Here is a 15,263-nt window from a genome sequence, read left to right as displayed (position 1 = left end):
AAAAAAGAAAGGAAAAAAAACACAAAAAAAAAAAAAAAAAAAAGAAGATATAATTATAACCATATAGGTATCAAATAACAGAGCTCACAAATATATGACACACAAATATTGACTGAATTGGAGGGACAAATAGACAGTTCCATAATAATAAATCAATAAGGGAATAGGACATGAATGACATTATAAATTAACCAGCCTTAAGAGACATATATAGAATATCCTAAAACAGCAGAATACACATTCTTCTCAATTGTACGTGGAACATTCTCAAGGATAGATCATATGTTAGGCCAAACACTACACTTAATATTTTTAAGAAGATTAAAATTATATCAAGTATGTTTTTCAGCCACAGTGGTATGAATAAAGTTAGAAATAAATTACAAGAAGAAAACTGGAAAATGCACAAATATGAGGAGGTTAAACAACATGATACCAAACAAGGAATAGGTTAAAGAAGAAGTTTTAAAAGAGAAATCTAAAAATATCTTGAGACAAATGAAAATGGAAATACAACATGTCAAAACTTATTAGATGCAGCAAAAGCAGTTCTAAGTGGGGAGTTTATAGCAATAAATCCTTACATTAAGAAACAAAAGGTCAGTGATATCAGCATCATGACAACATAAAGTCATTTCCTCTTCTCTCCCATTTGATTCAGTTATTTGGCTATCCATAAGGAAGCAGAGGTGCCTCTGCACAGCACATGAAGATTCCCAATGGATCTTTCCACCTGTGCCTCTTTCAGCTGACTTGGACCTTGGAGGAAGCTGAAGAGCTGAGGGACATGGCAGCAGAGGTAGCTATGGGACAGCTGTGACCTTGCTGGTAGAGAAGTTGGAGGGTGAAAGATGTGAGTGGGCTTCTGTCAGTCCATAGGTGCTTCAGTTGGAGGGAACTGTTGCTCACTTTGAGGAGAGACTGCAGTGACTGTGCAGGGGGAAAGGAAAGGGAAGAAGCAGACAAAAAGAACTGAAGGAACACATTTCCTGCTTGCTGCCCTGGGACTATAGCAAGTGGTTCACCCAGGGGATATTGGGACTCAAACACCCAAGGATTTCTTTACCAGGCCAAGGACACACCCAAAACCCGAGGTGCTAAGCACACACCTCCCCCCACTCTGCCACCAGCCTTTTTTAAACTCCAGCTTTTTACAAAATAATGTTGTTCTCAAATTTAGTAGCAAATCAGCTCCTCTAAAAGAAATAAAAAATCTATGCAATACTTTCACATTCTGGAAAACAACAGAAAGCCTTCTAATTACCAATCTGCTGAATTGTTAGAAATAAAGTAAACAAAACCTACTGAAATAAGGAAGATGTTTGCTAATTCAAATGCTACAAAACCCTAGGACAAATGGTAAAAGCAAAGCTATACAGACAAAATCACACAAATGCTTCAGCAGAGACACATTTCCATGAACAGTATGAAAAATCATGGTACAATGATATCACAAAAAGAAAACAATTCTCCAGCAACCAAACTCAAAGGCATGGAATATTGCAAACAAACTGATAAAGAGTTCAAAGTAGCTCTTATAAAGAAATTCAAGGAGGTACAAGAAATCTCAGAAAGGCAATACAGTGAACTCAGGAATAAAACTAATGGATAGAGAAATATTTTATCAAAGAAATTTCCACAGCATGTGGGATCTTCCCGGACCGGGACACGAACCCGTGGCCCCTGCATCGGCAGGCAGACTCTCAACCACTGTGCCACCAGGGAAGCCCAAAGTAATTAAAATTCTAAAAAAGAACCATTTCGCCTTTTGGTTTGCATGGGCGGGCCAGCTTGCCGCGGGGAGAGTGAGGGCTCTTGAGGCTGCTCACGATGGAGGAACTGGAGCAAGGCCTGCAGATGCAGCCGTGGGCATGGCTACAGCTTGTGGAGAACTCCCTCTTGGCCAAGGCTTATATCACTAAGCAGGGCTATGTCTTGTTGCTTTCAGATCTTCAACAGGTGTGGCCTGAACAGGTGGACACTAGTGTGATCAGCCAGCAAGCCAAGGAGCTGAACAAACACCTGACTGCTCCTCCTGAGGCTTTTCATTGTCATTTGTATGATCTGCTTTGCCCATTGTTGAAGGACAGTGCTTGCCCTAGCAAAGCTACATTCTCCTGTGATCATGTGGCAGAGGTGCTGATACTCCAGGTGTGGAGTGAGCTCTCTGGTCTCCCATTCTATTGGAATTTCCACTGCATCCTAGCTAACCCTTCACTGTTCTCCCAACATTTGATTTGTCCTCTGATGGGCATGAGTCTGTCACTGCAGTGCCAAGTGAGGGACCTAGCAACATTGCTTCATACGTAAGATCTAGAGATCCAGGACTACCAGGACAGTGGGTCTACGCTGAGCCGAAATCAGTTGGAGACAGAGCCATTTGAAAAGAATTCCTTCTTGGAACAATTTATGGTAGAGAAACTACCAGAGGTATGCAGTGTTGGTGATGGAAACCCTTTGTCACAAATCTACTGAGTCTGTATATGGCAGTCACCAGACAAAAGATCCAAGTGGGACAGAAGCTTCAAGGCACTGGAGATCCCCAGACCTCAAGCAGTGCCTCCTCACAAGGAACTGATAGCCAACTTCTGAATCAGCCAGAAGAGCAGGTCTCCTCAGCACCATCCTTCCCAGTGCCTGAAAAAGAGCCACAGTTACTTCAGGCCCTATGCAGAGACCTCAGTTGTTGAAGGTCAAGAGGTAGAAGCTAGGGGGGATCTTTAGTTAACCTGTCACTGTCTCAACTGCTGAGGATGGACTCGGAGAGTAGTTTCCTAGTGTCGCCTTGAAAGGAGGTCCTGTGACAGCAGCATCTCTGACACAGAGTTACACAGTCAGTGACTCCACTGTAAGGGCAAGATAACTGAAGTTCATGTTGACAGGCATGGATACTATTAACTGAGGGAATCCTGGCTCCAATCCATTGGGCACTGGCCTTCCCTGTCCGACTGGAAGCCAGTCTCTGGGAATCCCATACCCTCCTTTCTTTTGATGAAGGTTCTCTAGACCCAGGATCTACCATGGACTTTAAGTATATGGGCCAGGTTTTCAAAAAGGCACAGCATGCTTAGGAAGCCTTGTTTACCTTTCTTAAGAGTCCCTACCCAGTCCCAGGTGTTCCTCAGAGATCCTCTCCTCTCTTTAGCATGGAATGAAAAGCACTCACACTCCCCTGAAAAAGAAAAAAAAAGAAGCATTTCAAAATTCTGGAGCTGAAGAACACAAAAAAACAAGGTGAAGAATGCACTAGAAAGCACTGGAAATAGAGCAGACCAATGTGGAAGAGAGACTTAGTGTGTTCAAATACAGAAAGCTAGAAATGATACAAGTAGAAGAGGAAAGAGAAATAAGATATAAAAAACCATGGGGGAAATGCTATGAGAGCTATCAGACTCTTTTAGGAAGGGCAATATTAGGATAATGGATATCTCAGAAGAAGATTGGGAGAAGGGAGTAGAGAGATAATTCAATAAAGCAATAGCTGAGAACCTCCCAAACTTGGGGAAGGAACTGAATATATAAGTCCTTGAAGCTAAGACAACACCTAATTACTTCAATGCTAAAAACCTCCAACATGCATAAATTAAAATTGTCAAAAGTCAATGACAAAGAAATAATTTTAAAGGCAGCCAGGTAAAAAAGGATAGTATCCTAGAAAGGAAACCCCATTAGGTTATCAGAAGAAATCTTATAGTCCAGGAGGGAGTGGAATGGAATTCTCAACATATTGAAAGCTAAAATCTATAACCCAAGAATACTCTATTGAGCAAAGTTATGATTCAGATCTGTAGGAAAAATAAAGGTTTCACACACAAACAAAAGTAGAGGTAGTTCATCTACACTAGACATGCCTTACAAGAAATGTTGAAATAAGCTCTTCTACCAGAAACAAAATAGCAAAAATACACAAAACTGTAAGCAAGGTAACAAAGAGACAGAACAAGAAAATTGAAAATCTTTATCAGAAAAGATTTTCAAAAACTTTACTACAGTATAAAGTTTAAAGAGAGGAAAAGTAAAGCTAAAAAATAACTATAGCTATCTCAGTTTAGTAACAAACTCACAACATAAAAAGGGATAATTTAACACAACAATAACATAAGAGGGGAAGAAGAAAAGGAAAGAACTTGTTTAGGTAAATGAAGATTAGATGTTGCCAGCAGAAAAATGACTGTTTTATCTATGAAATTACACACAAGCCTCAGGGTAACCACAAAATATAAATATAGAGCAGAGACCCAAAAAAAAGCACAAAAAAGAGGAAATAATAAAATATCGTTAAAAAACAAATAAAAATGGCAGATGGAAACATAAGAGAAAAGAAACAATGGAGATATAAAGCAATCAGAAAACAAAAGATAAAATGGCAGTACTGTCTCATCTACCAATAATCACCTTAAATATAAATTGATTGAATTCACCCATCAAAAGACAAAGAGTGGATGGAAGGATGAAGAAACAAGACTCAACTATATGCTGCCTCCAGGAGACACATCTCAGCTGTAAAGGCAAACATAGATTAAAAGTGAAGAGAAGGAAGATTATACTCTAACCATAAAAGCAAATATCAGCCAAAAGAAAGTGGTGTAGCCATACTCATATCATGTAAAAGAGATTTCAGGTCAAAAAAGGAAAAAAGAGACAAATATGGATAGTATATAATAATAAAGGGGATATTTCATCAAGAAGACATAACAGTGAATAATATATATGTACCTAACATAAGAACACCAAAATATATAAAGTGATTATTAACAGGCTAAAAGGGATACATTGACAGCAACACAATAATAGTATGGAAATTTAAGACCCCACTTATATCAATGGATAGGTCATCCAGACAGAAAGTCAACAAGGAAATTGCAACCTTAAATAAAACATTAGATCAGATGGCTTTGATAGATTTTTACAGAATATTCCATCCAAATGCAGCAGAATACACATTCTTATGAAGTGCAAATGGAACTTCCTCAAGTATAGTCCATATGCTGAGAAACAAAACAAAATACATTTAAGAAGGTTGAAATCTTACCAAGAACGTTTTCTGATCACAATGGTATGAAACCAGAAATCCACTACAAAAAGAAAACTGAAAAAAAGTAACAAATATGTGGAGACTGAAATACATGCTGCTGAACAGCTATTAGGTCAACAAATAAATCAAAAGAGAAAAAAATATGCAAAGAAAAATAACAAATGAAAATATGACATACCAAAACTATGGAACATAACAGAAGCAGTACCAAGAAGGAAGTTTATAACAATGCAGACCAACTCAAAAAATAAGAAAAATCTCAAACAAACAATCTCATCTTACAGCTAAAGGAAGTAGAAAAATAAGAAAAAAGAAGCCCAAAGTCAATAGAAGGAAAGAAATAATAAAGATCAAAGTGGAAATAAGTGAAATAGAGACTGAAAAGATAATAGAAAGAGGAATGAAACTAAAAGCTGGTTCTTAGAAAAGGTAAACAAAGTTGAAAAACCTTTAGATAGACTTACTGAAAAAAATAGAGAAGGCTCTGACAAAATCAGAAGTAAAAGAGGAGAAATGAAAATGAATATCATAGAAATACAAAGAATTATAAAATAATGTGATGAGTATCTATACACTAACAAATTGAACAACCTAAGGGCCAGAAGTTTTCATGAGTGAAATTTACCAAACATTTAAAGAAAAATTAACACCTAACCTTCTTAAAATATTCCAAAAAATTGAAGAAGTAGGAAAGCTTCCAAATTCATTCTATGAGGCCAGCATCACTCTGATACCAAACCCAGGCAAGGACAACAAAAAATAGAAAATTGCAGGCCAATATCTCTGATAAGCATAGATGCAAAAATCCTCAATGAAATATTAGCAAGCTAAATATGACAATATATTAAAAGGCTAACACACCATGATAACATGGGATTTAATCCAGGAATGCAGGGATGGCTGAATTTCCACAAATTAATCAACATGATACAGGACATTAACAAAATTAAAAGTAAAAATCATATGATTATGTCAATAGACACAGAAAAACCTTTGACAAGATTCAACACTCCATTATGATTAAAAACTCTCAATAAAATATGTATAAAGGGAGGATATCTCAACATAATAAAGGCCGTATATGACAGACCCACAGTTAACATCATACTCAATAATGAAAAACTGAAAGCTATCTCTTCAAGATCAGAAACAAGACAACAATGCCTACTTTTGTCTGTCTTATTCAACATAGTATTGGAAGTCCTACTCATACTAATTAAGCAAGAAAAAGAAATAAAAGATAACCAAGTTGGAAAGGGAGAAGTAAAACTATCACTAGTTACAGACGACATGATTTTATTTATAGAAAACCCTAAAGATAATGCCAAAAGTGATTAGAAATAATAAATGAATACAGTAAAGTTGCAGGGTACAAAGTAAATATACACAAATCAATTGAGTTTCCATACACTAAGAATGAACTAGCAGAAATATAAATTAAAAAAAAATCTCACTTACAATCACAAGCAAAAGAAAAGAAAAGAATAAAATAACTAGGAACAAATGAAACCAAAGAAGTGAAAAGTCTCTATACTGAAATCTGCAAGACTTCTTTGAAAGAAATTGAAGAAGACACAAAGAAACAGAAAGATATTCCATGTTCATTGATTGAAAGAATTAACATTGTCAAAATGTCCTTATTACCCAAAGCAATCTACAGATCCAATGCAAACACTATAAAAATCCCACTAACATTTTTACAGAAAAAGAACAATAAATTCTAATATAAATTTGGAGTGGCAAAATACCTCAAATATCCAAAGCAATCCTGAGAAGAAAAGAACAAAGCTGGAGGCATCACACTACCTGACTTCAAAATATATTACAAAATTATAGCAACCAAAACAGCATGGTACCAGCAGAAAAACTGTTACATAGACCAATGTAACATAATTGAAATCCCAGAAATAAACCCATGCTTATATGGATAATAAATTTACTCTAAAGGAGAAAAATATACAACAGAAAATGATTATCTATTTGAAATCATACACAAACCCCAATGTTCCTGTCTTTTGAAGCAGCAGGTTTTGCTTTAAGTTCTGGGGCCTTCCCTAAGTTCCAAAATGTCTTGCTCAAATATTAATGATCAGAGGAATGCAGAGACAAAGAAAAGCAGGTGGGGAGGAGAATTTGTATCAATTTAAACAATAGATCAGCTATATAGCAGTCACAGAAATTTTAGTCCCTCCCTGAAGGACATAGATTACATACATTCCTAAGTTGTTTTACAGAAACCAGACTCCACCAGATGAAAACTGCTGACCACAAATAAGTAGATCCCAGACTGATTGGAACAAGGTTTGTGACTGAGATCCTTGAAACATCACCCTGTTACCTCACAGTCAACCAGTCAGAGAATTGTGCATGAGCAGATCATACAACCCATAAAGCTCTCCCTCACACTGTCTTTAAAAACTTTTCCCTGAAAGCCATCAGAGAGTTCAGGTCTTTTGCATATGAGCTGTCCATTATCCTTGCTTGATGCCCTGTAGTGAATGCTATACTTCCTTCACTACAAACCAGTGTCCGTGGATTAGCTTTTCAGTGTGTCAGGTGAGCCGACCAGAATTCGGCTGAGTAACAATTTTGGTGACCCATATGTCCTTGGCCTAATTAGTAGAACCTAAAACTAAAAGGCAAAAAAGAAAAAGGAAACACAGCCCTTTTAAACTCAAGTGAGTTAACTTATTCCCACTGTTATTTATAAACTAACAAGATTTATATTGAAATACCTGATTCATGACTAAAGTTTAAAATGAAGCTATAAGATTTATGGTTCTGTCTTTATGTAAAAGTTAAATTATATATGAGCTTTATTTAATTGGCTAAAAAGAAAATAAGTGCTTACAAGTTAATATTTCTGAATACAGAAGAAATTAACCAAAAGTTTTAAAAGGATCATATGATCTAGGACTAATTATGTAATGAATGAAAACAAGTTTGTTTGTTGGTTTTATTAATATAGACATATCTTTTAAAAATTGCATTGGAGTATAGTTGATTTAAAATGTTGTGTTAGTTTCAGGTGTACAGCAAACTGCAACAGTTATGTATATGCATATATCCACTAATTTTTAGATTATTTTTCCATATAAGCCATTACAGAATATTGAATATAATTCCCTGTGCTATACAATAAGTCCTTATTAGTTATCTATTTTATATACAGTATTGTATATATGTCAATCCCAATCTCTCTATTGTTCCTGTCCCCTTCCACTTACCCACAGTAACCAAAAGTTTGTTTTCTATATCTGTAACTATATTCCAGATTTATAGATAAGGTTATTTGTACCCTTTTTTCGATTACACATATAAGTGATATCATATGATATTTGTCTTTCTCTGTCTGACTTCCTTCACTCAGTATGACAATCTCTATGTCCATCCATGTTGCTGCAGATGGCATTATTTCATTAATTTTTATGGCTGAGAAATATTCCATTGTAAATATGTACCACATTTTCTTTATCCACTCCTCTGTCGATGGACATTTAGGTTGCTTCCATGTTCTGGCTATTGTAAATAGTGCTGCAATGAACATTGGGGTGCATATATTGTTTTTAATTATGTTTTTCTCTGGATATATGCTCAGGAGTGGAATTGCAGGCTTATACAGTAGGTCTATGTTTAGTTTTTTAAGGAACATCCATACTGTTCTCCATAGTGGTTGTACCAATTTACATTGCCACCAACAGAGTGAGAGGGTTCCCTTTTCTCCACACTCTCTCCAGAATTTACTATTTGTAGAATTTTGATGATGGCCATTCTGACAAGTGTGAGGTAATAACTCATCTTAGTTTGATTTGCATTTCTCTAATAGTTAGTGATGTTGAGGATCTTTTCAGATGCTTTTTGGCCACCCATATGTCTTCACATCTATTTAGATTTTCTGCCTATTTTTTCTTTTCTTTTGATAGTGAGCTGCATGAGCTGTTTCTATATTTTGGAGATTAATTGCTTGTCAGTTGCTTAATTTGCAAATATTTTCTCCCATTCTGAAGGTGGTCTTTTCACTTTGTTTATGGTTTCCTTTGGTGTGCAAAAGCTTTTAAGTTTAATTATATCCCATTTATTTATTTGTGTTTTTATTTTCATTACTCTAGGAGGTGGATCATAAAAGATCTTGCTGCAATTTTTGTAAGAGAGTGTTCCGCCTATGTTTTCCTCAAAGGGTTTTATAATATCCAGACTTCCATTTGCCTCTTTAATCCATTTTAAGCTTATTTTTGTGTATGACATTAGGGAGTATTCTAATTTCATTCTTGTACATGTAGCTGTCCAGTTTTCCCAGCACAACTTTTGAAGAGACTGTCCTTCTCTATTGTATGCTCTGGCCTCCTTTGTCATAGATTCAGTGGCCATAGGTGCATGGGTTTATCTCTGGATTTTTTATCCTGTTCCATTTATATAAATTTCTCTTTTTTGTGCCAGTGCTATACTGTTTTGATTACTGTAGCTTTGGGGTATTGTCTGAAGTCAGGGAGCCTGATTCTTCCAGCTCCGTTTTTCTTTCCCAAGATTGCTTTGGCTATTCAGGATCTTTTGTGTTTCCATACAAACTGTAAAACTTTTTGTTCTAGTTCTGTGAAAAATGTCATTGATGATATGATAGGGGTTACAATGAATCTGTAGATTCCTTTGGACAGTATAGTCATTTTGACAATATTGATTCTTCCAATCCAAGAATATGGTATATCTCTCCATCTGTTTGTGTCATCTTTGACTTCTTTCATCAGTACCTTATAGTTTTCTGAGTACAGGTATTTTGCCTCCTTATTTAGGTTTATTCCTAGGTATTTTATTCTTTTTGATGTGATGGTAAATGGAACTGTTTCCTTAAATTCTCTTTCTGATCTTTCACTACTAGTGTATAAGAATGCAAGAGATTTCTGTGTATTAATTTTGTATCCTGCAACTTTGACAAATTCATTGATGAGCTCTAGTAGTCTTCTGGTAACACCTTAAGATTTTCTATGTATAGTTTCGTGTCATCTGCAAACAGTGACAGTTTTACTTATTTTCCAGTGTGGATTCCTTCTATATCTTTTTCTTCTCTGGTTGCTCTGGCTAGGAATTCTAAAGCTATGTTGAATAAAAGTGGCGGGAGTGGATATCCTTGTCTTGTTCTCATCTTTGCAAAAGCTTTTAAGTTTAATTATATCCCATTTATTTATTTGTGTTTTTATTTTCATTACTCTAGGAGGTGGATCATAAAAGATCTTGCTGCAATTTTTGTAAGAGAGTGTTCCGCCTATGTTTTCCTCAAAGGGTTTTATAATATCCAGACTTCCATTTGCCTCTTTAATCCATTTTAAGCTTATTTTTGTGTATGACATTAGGGAGTATTCTAATTTCATTCTTGTACATGTAGCTGTCCAGTTTTCCCAGCACAACTTTTGAAGAGACTGTCCTTCTCTATTGTATGCTCTGGCCTCCTTTGTCATAGATTCAGTGGCCATAGGTGCATGGGTTTATCTCTGGATTTTTTATCCTGTTCCATTTATATAAATTTCTCTTTTTTGTGCCAGTGCTATACTGTTTTGATTACTGTAGCTTTGGGGTATTGTCTGAAGTCAGGGAGCCTGATTCTTCCAGCTCCGTTTTTCTTTCCCAAGATTGCTTTGGCTATTCAGGATCTTTTGTGTTTCCATACAAACTGTAAAACTTTTTGTTCTAGTTCTGTGAAAAATGTCATTGATGATATGATAGGGGTTACAATGAATCTGTAGATTCCTTTGGACAGTATAGTCATTTTGACAATATTGATTCTTCCAATCCAAGAATATGGTATATCTCTCCATCTGTTTGTGTCATCTTTGACTTCTTTCATCAGTACCTTATAGTTTTCTGAGTACAGGTATTTTGCCTCCTTATTTAGGTTTATTCCTAGGTATTTTATTCTTTTTGATGTGATGGTAAATGGAACTGTTTCCTTAAATTCTCTTTCTGATCTTTCACTACTAGTGTATAAGAATGCAAGAGATTTCTGTGTATTAATTTTGTATCCTGCAACTTTGACAAATTCATTGATGAGCTCTAGTAGTCTTCTGGTAACACCTTAAGATTTTCTATGTATAGTTTCGTGTCATCTGCAAACAGTGACAGTTTTACTTATTTTCCAGTGTGGATTCCTTCTATATCTTTTTCTTCTCTGGTTGCTCTGGCTAGGAATTCTAAAGCTATGTTGAATAAAAGTGGCGGGAGTGGATATCCTTGTCTTGTTCTCATCTTAGAGGAAATGCTTTCAGTTTTTCCCTGTTGAGAATGATATTAGCCATGGGTTTGTCACACATTGTCTTTATTATGCTGAAGTAGGTTCCCTCCATGCACACTTTCTAGAGAGCTTTAATAATAAATGGGTGTTGAATTCTTTCAACTCTTTTTATGCACCTAGTGATATGATTATATGGATTTTATTCTTCACTTTTTTAATATGGTGTATTACATGGATTGATTTGCATATACTGAATAATCCTTGCATCTCTGGGATAAACCCTCTTGATCACGGTGTGTGATCATTTTAATATGTTGTTGGATTTGGTTTGCTAGTATTTTGGTGAGAATTTTTGCATCTATGTTCATCGTTGATATTCCATTTTTGTGATATCTTTGTCTAGTTTTGGTATCAGCGTGATGGTGGCCTTGTAGAACGGGCTAGGGAGTGTTCCTTCCTTTGCAATTTTTTGAAGATTTTCAGAATCTTCAAAAAGGTGTTAACTCTTCCCTATATGTTTAATAGAATTCACCTGTGAAGCTACCTGGTCCTGTACTTTTGTTTGTTGTAAGTTTTAAAATCACAGCTTCAATTTCAGTACTTGTGATTCATCTGTTCATATATTCTATTTCTTCCTGGTTCATTCTTGGAAGGTTGTACCTTTCTAGGAATTTGTCCATTTCCTCTAGGTTGTCCATTTTATTGGTGTATACTTGCTTGCAGTAGTCTCTTAAGATCCTTTGTATTTCTGTGGTTTCCATTGTAACTTCTCCTTTCTCATTTCTAACTGCATTGACTCCAGCCCTCTCCCTTTTTTTCTTGATGAGCCTGGCTAAAAGTTTATCAATCTTGTTTGTCTTTTCAAAGAACCAGATTTTAGTTTCATTGATTTTCTTATTGTTTTCTTCATCTCTAATTCATTTATTTCTGCTCTGATCTTTATGATTTATTTCCTTCTACTAACTTTCAGTTTTGTTTGTTCTTGTTTCTCTAGTTGCATTGGGTGTAAGGTTAGGTTGTTTATTTGAGATTTTTCTTCTTTCCTGAGGTAAGATTGTGTTGCTATAAACTCCCTCTTAGAACTGCTTCTGCTGTATCTCATAGGTTTTGGATCATCATGTTTTCATTGTCATTTGTCTCTAAGTATGTTTGATTTCCTCAGTGATCTATTGGTTTTTTAGTAACATATTGTTCAACCTCCATGTGTTTGTGGTTTTTTACAGTTCTTTTCCTGTAATTGATTTCTAATATTATAGCATTATGGTTGGAAAAGATGACTGATATGATTTCAATTTTCTTAGCACATTATTGACCTGAGATATATTAATATTTCTTTTGTTACCCGAACGTTATTGACCCGGCACGTATCAATACGTTTTTAGAGAGTGAAACAATTAACATTACTGTGTGAAGTTGCTAGAACTTAAAATTGATCAAAGGTTCATTATACAACTTATGATTGTCATTATCATTCACATGTTGCTCCTTTAGGTTTTTGTTCCAATATTATGTATATTATAAACAAAAGTTTATTACTGTAAATTTTTATAAAATGACATATCGTGAAATTTTGAGTGAAAAAGTATTTTTTGGTGAATTTTATGTGAATATTTTCTCTGATTATCCATGTGACATATATACTAATGTCTCAGAAGATGATAGTTCTTTAGAATATAGTTCTGATTCAAATGATGTAAATATTAGACCAACAAAAAGACAAAAAACCTTGGTGATTGACTCTGATACAAAAAGTGAAAATGAAACTCATGTTGCTGGAGAATGCTCTTTTGCTTCTACAGAAGAGTGGCTTGAAGATATTTCATGAAAATTAGAAGACTTTACAGGTGTGTCAGGTGTGACTCTTGAATGTAATAACCTGCAAAATGTTAGGGAAATAACAGAATTAATTTTTGGTAACACCTTTTTCGAGTAGGTCACTTGTCAAACAAACTTGTATCACCAACAGAATGAATAATCATATAATAAGTATGATAAGGCTTTAAAATGGACTGATGTAACCAATAGTGGCATGAAGAAGTTTCTTGGATTAATAATTTTGATGGGACAAATAAGAAACTCACACTGGAAAGAATATTAGTCAACTGATCCCTTACTTGAAATAACTATCTTTCCAAAGATTACGGTGAAAAGAAAGTTCAAGCAAATAATGACATTTCTTCACTTTAATGATAACTTGGAAACTCCACTTCCTGCAGACAGAATTTCAAAAGTTAAACCTCTTTTGGATTATTTTCTACCAAAATTTCAGTTGATGTATATACCCAAACGAGAGCTATCACTTGATGAGGAAATGATAAAGTGGAGAGGATGACTCAGATTCAAAACCTATAATCCCAGAAAACTTACAAAATATGGAATTTTGATCAGGATGGTTAGCGAAAATGAAACTGGATGTGTATGCAACCTTGAGATTTACACAGGTGAAGGAAAGAAACTGCAAGAAACAATATTATTGGTACTACAACCTTATCTTTGTTCATCTCACCATAGTTACCAAGATAATTTTTACAACAGTGTGTCCACATCTGAAATATTGTTGAAAAATAAAACCAGAGTTTGTGGGATTATAAGAGAGAATCATGGTCTACCAAACCACTTAAAGGAGAAATCTAAAAATCTGCAGAGGGGAAAAAAACATGCTTATAGAAGGGAGAAGTGACTCTTCTTATGTGGAAAGAGAAGAGGCTAGTCTGCATGGTGGCAATTATTCATGATGCCTCTATAGCATCTACAGGAAAGGAAGAAAGGAGGACTGGCTGTCCGATAACTAAGCCCACTTGTATATTAGAGTATAACAAATATATGAAAGGAGTTGATATATTCAGTCAATATCTGAAAACTTTGATATCCTCCAGAAAACTCGAAAATGGTATAAGAAAGTGGGTTTCTGAGTAATTGCGGTTCATTCAATGTGGTTACAAATTTTTGTAGCAATAATGCACAGAATAAAATGACTTACAAGCAATTTTTGTTAGAAATAGTTAAAGAATGGGTAACTGACCATTCTGGCGAATGTAGTGGCAATCCCACACCTGGTCCTTCTTTGTGGCATTTCTAAAAGACACCCCTGCAAAGATCTACTTTGTCGACTATCAAAATAAAAGAACATATTCTAGAGGAAATAATACCCACAGGACTAAAAAAGGATAAATGGTGCAAGAAAGTGTAGAATCTACTCTTCCAGGGGAAAGCACAGTGAAACACGGTGTATTTTAAAATAGATTTTCTGCTCCCCTGAAGAGAGGTGCCTGCTATACTGCCTATCACACTCTAACGAAATGTTAGAATGCTTTAGTAAGACATGTACAAAGTTTCAAATAAATACATTAAGTGCAAAAATATTGTTGATATTTATTCAAAAGTGGGTGTTTCAATATTCATTAACATTAAAAAGTCACTGGCCACAGGCATTAGTTTCTGCAAAAATCGCCTGGTCAAAAATGTGTTAAATTTACCAAGGCTTGATTTGTGACACAAGATGTGATTTCACCTGGAGACTGTTTTGTGTGCACTTGAGAAGTGTATTCTTCTGCTTTGGGGTGGAATGTTTCCTAAACTTCAATTAAGTCTAAGGTCTAGCGTGTCATTTAAGGCTTGTGTTTCCTTGTTAATTTTCTGTCTGGATGATCTGTCCATTGGTGTAAGTGGGGTGTTTGCTTATACCAGAGAGTTCTCCAATTTGTGATTTTCTTGTTTGTAGTCATGGCTTTTTTTTCCCTACCTAAAGAAGTTTCTTTAGCATTTGCTGTAAAGCTGGTTTGGAGGTGCTGTATTCTCTTAGCTTTTGCTTGTCTGTAAAGCTTTTGGTTTCTCCATTGAATCTGAATGAAAGCCTTGCTGGGTAGTGTGTTCTTTGTTGTAGGCTTTTCCCTTTTCATCATTTTAAATATATCAGGCCACTCCAGAAGGCCTGCAGAGTTTCTGCTGAAAAATCAGCTGATAACCTTATGGGGATCCCCTTGTATGTTATTTCTTGCTTTTCCCTTG

At 35.4% G+C, this 15,263-nt stretch overlaps 1 pseudogene; it reads left to right on the top strand.

The window, feature by feature from the left end:
* The first annotated feature begins 1,830 nt into the window (after nt 1–1,830).
* LOC112407816 (non-homologous end-joining factor 1 pseudogene) lies at nt 1,831–2,728 on the top strand (annotated as a pseudogene).
* Nucleotides 2,729–15,263: the final 12,535 nt, after the last annotated feature.

Source organism: Neophocaena asiaeorientalis, unplaced genomic scaffold (genome assembly GCF_003031525.2).
Source record: "Neophocaena asiaeorientalis asiaeorientalis breed wild unplaced genomic scaffold, Neophocaena_asiaeorientalis_V1.1 scaffold360, whole genome shotgun sequence".
Classification (NCBI taxonomy): domain Eukaryota; kingdom Metazoa; phylum Chordata; class Mammalia; order Artiodactyla; family Phocoenidae; genus Neophocaena; species Neophocaena asiaeorientalis.
This window is presented reverse-complemented; position numbering and strand designations above follow the sequence as displayed.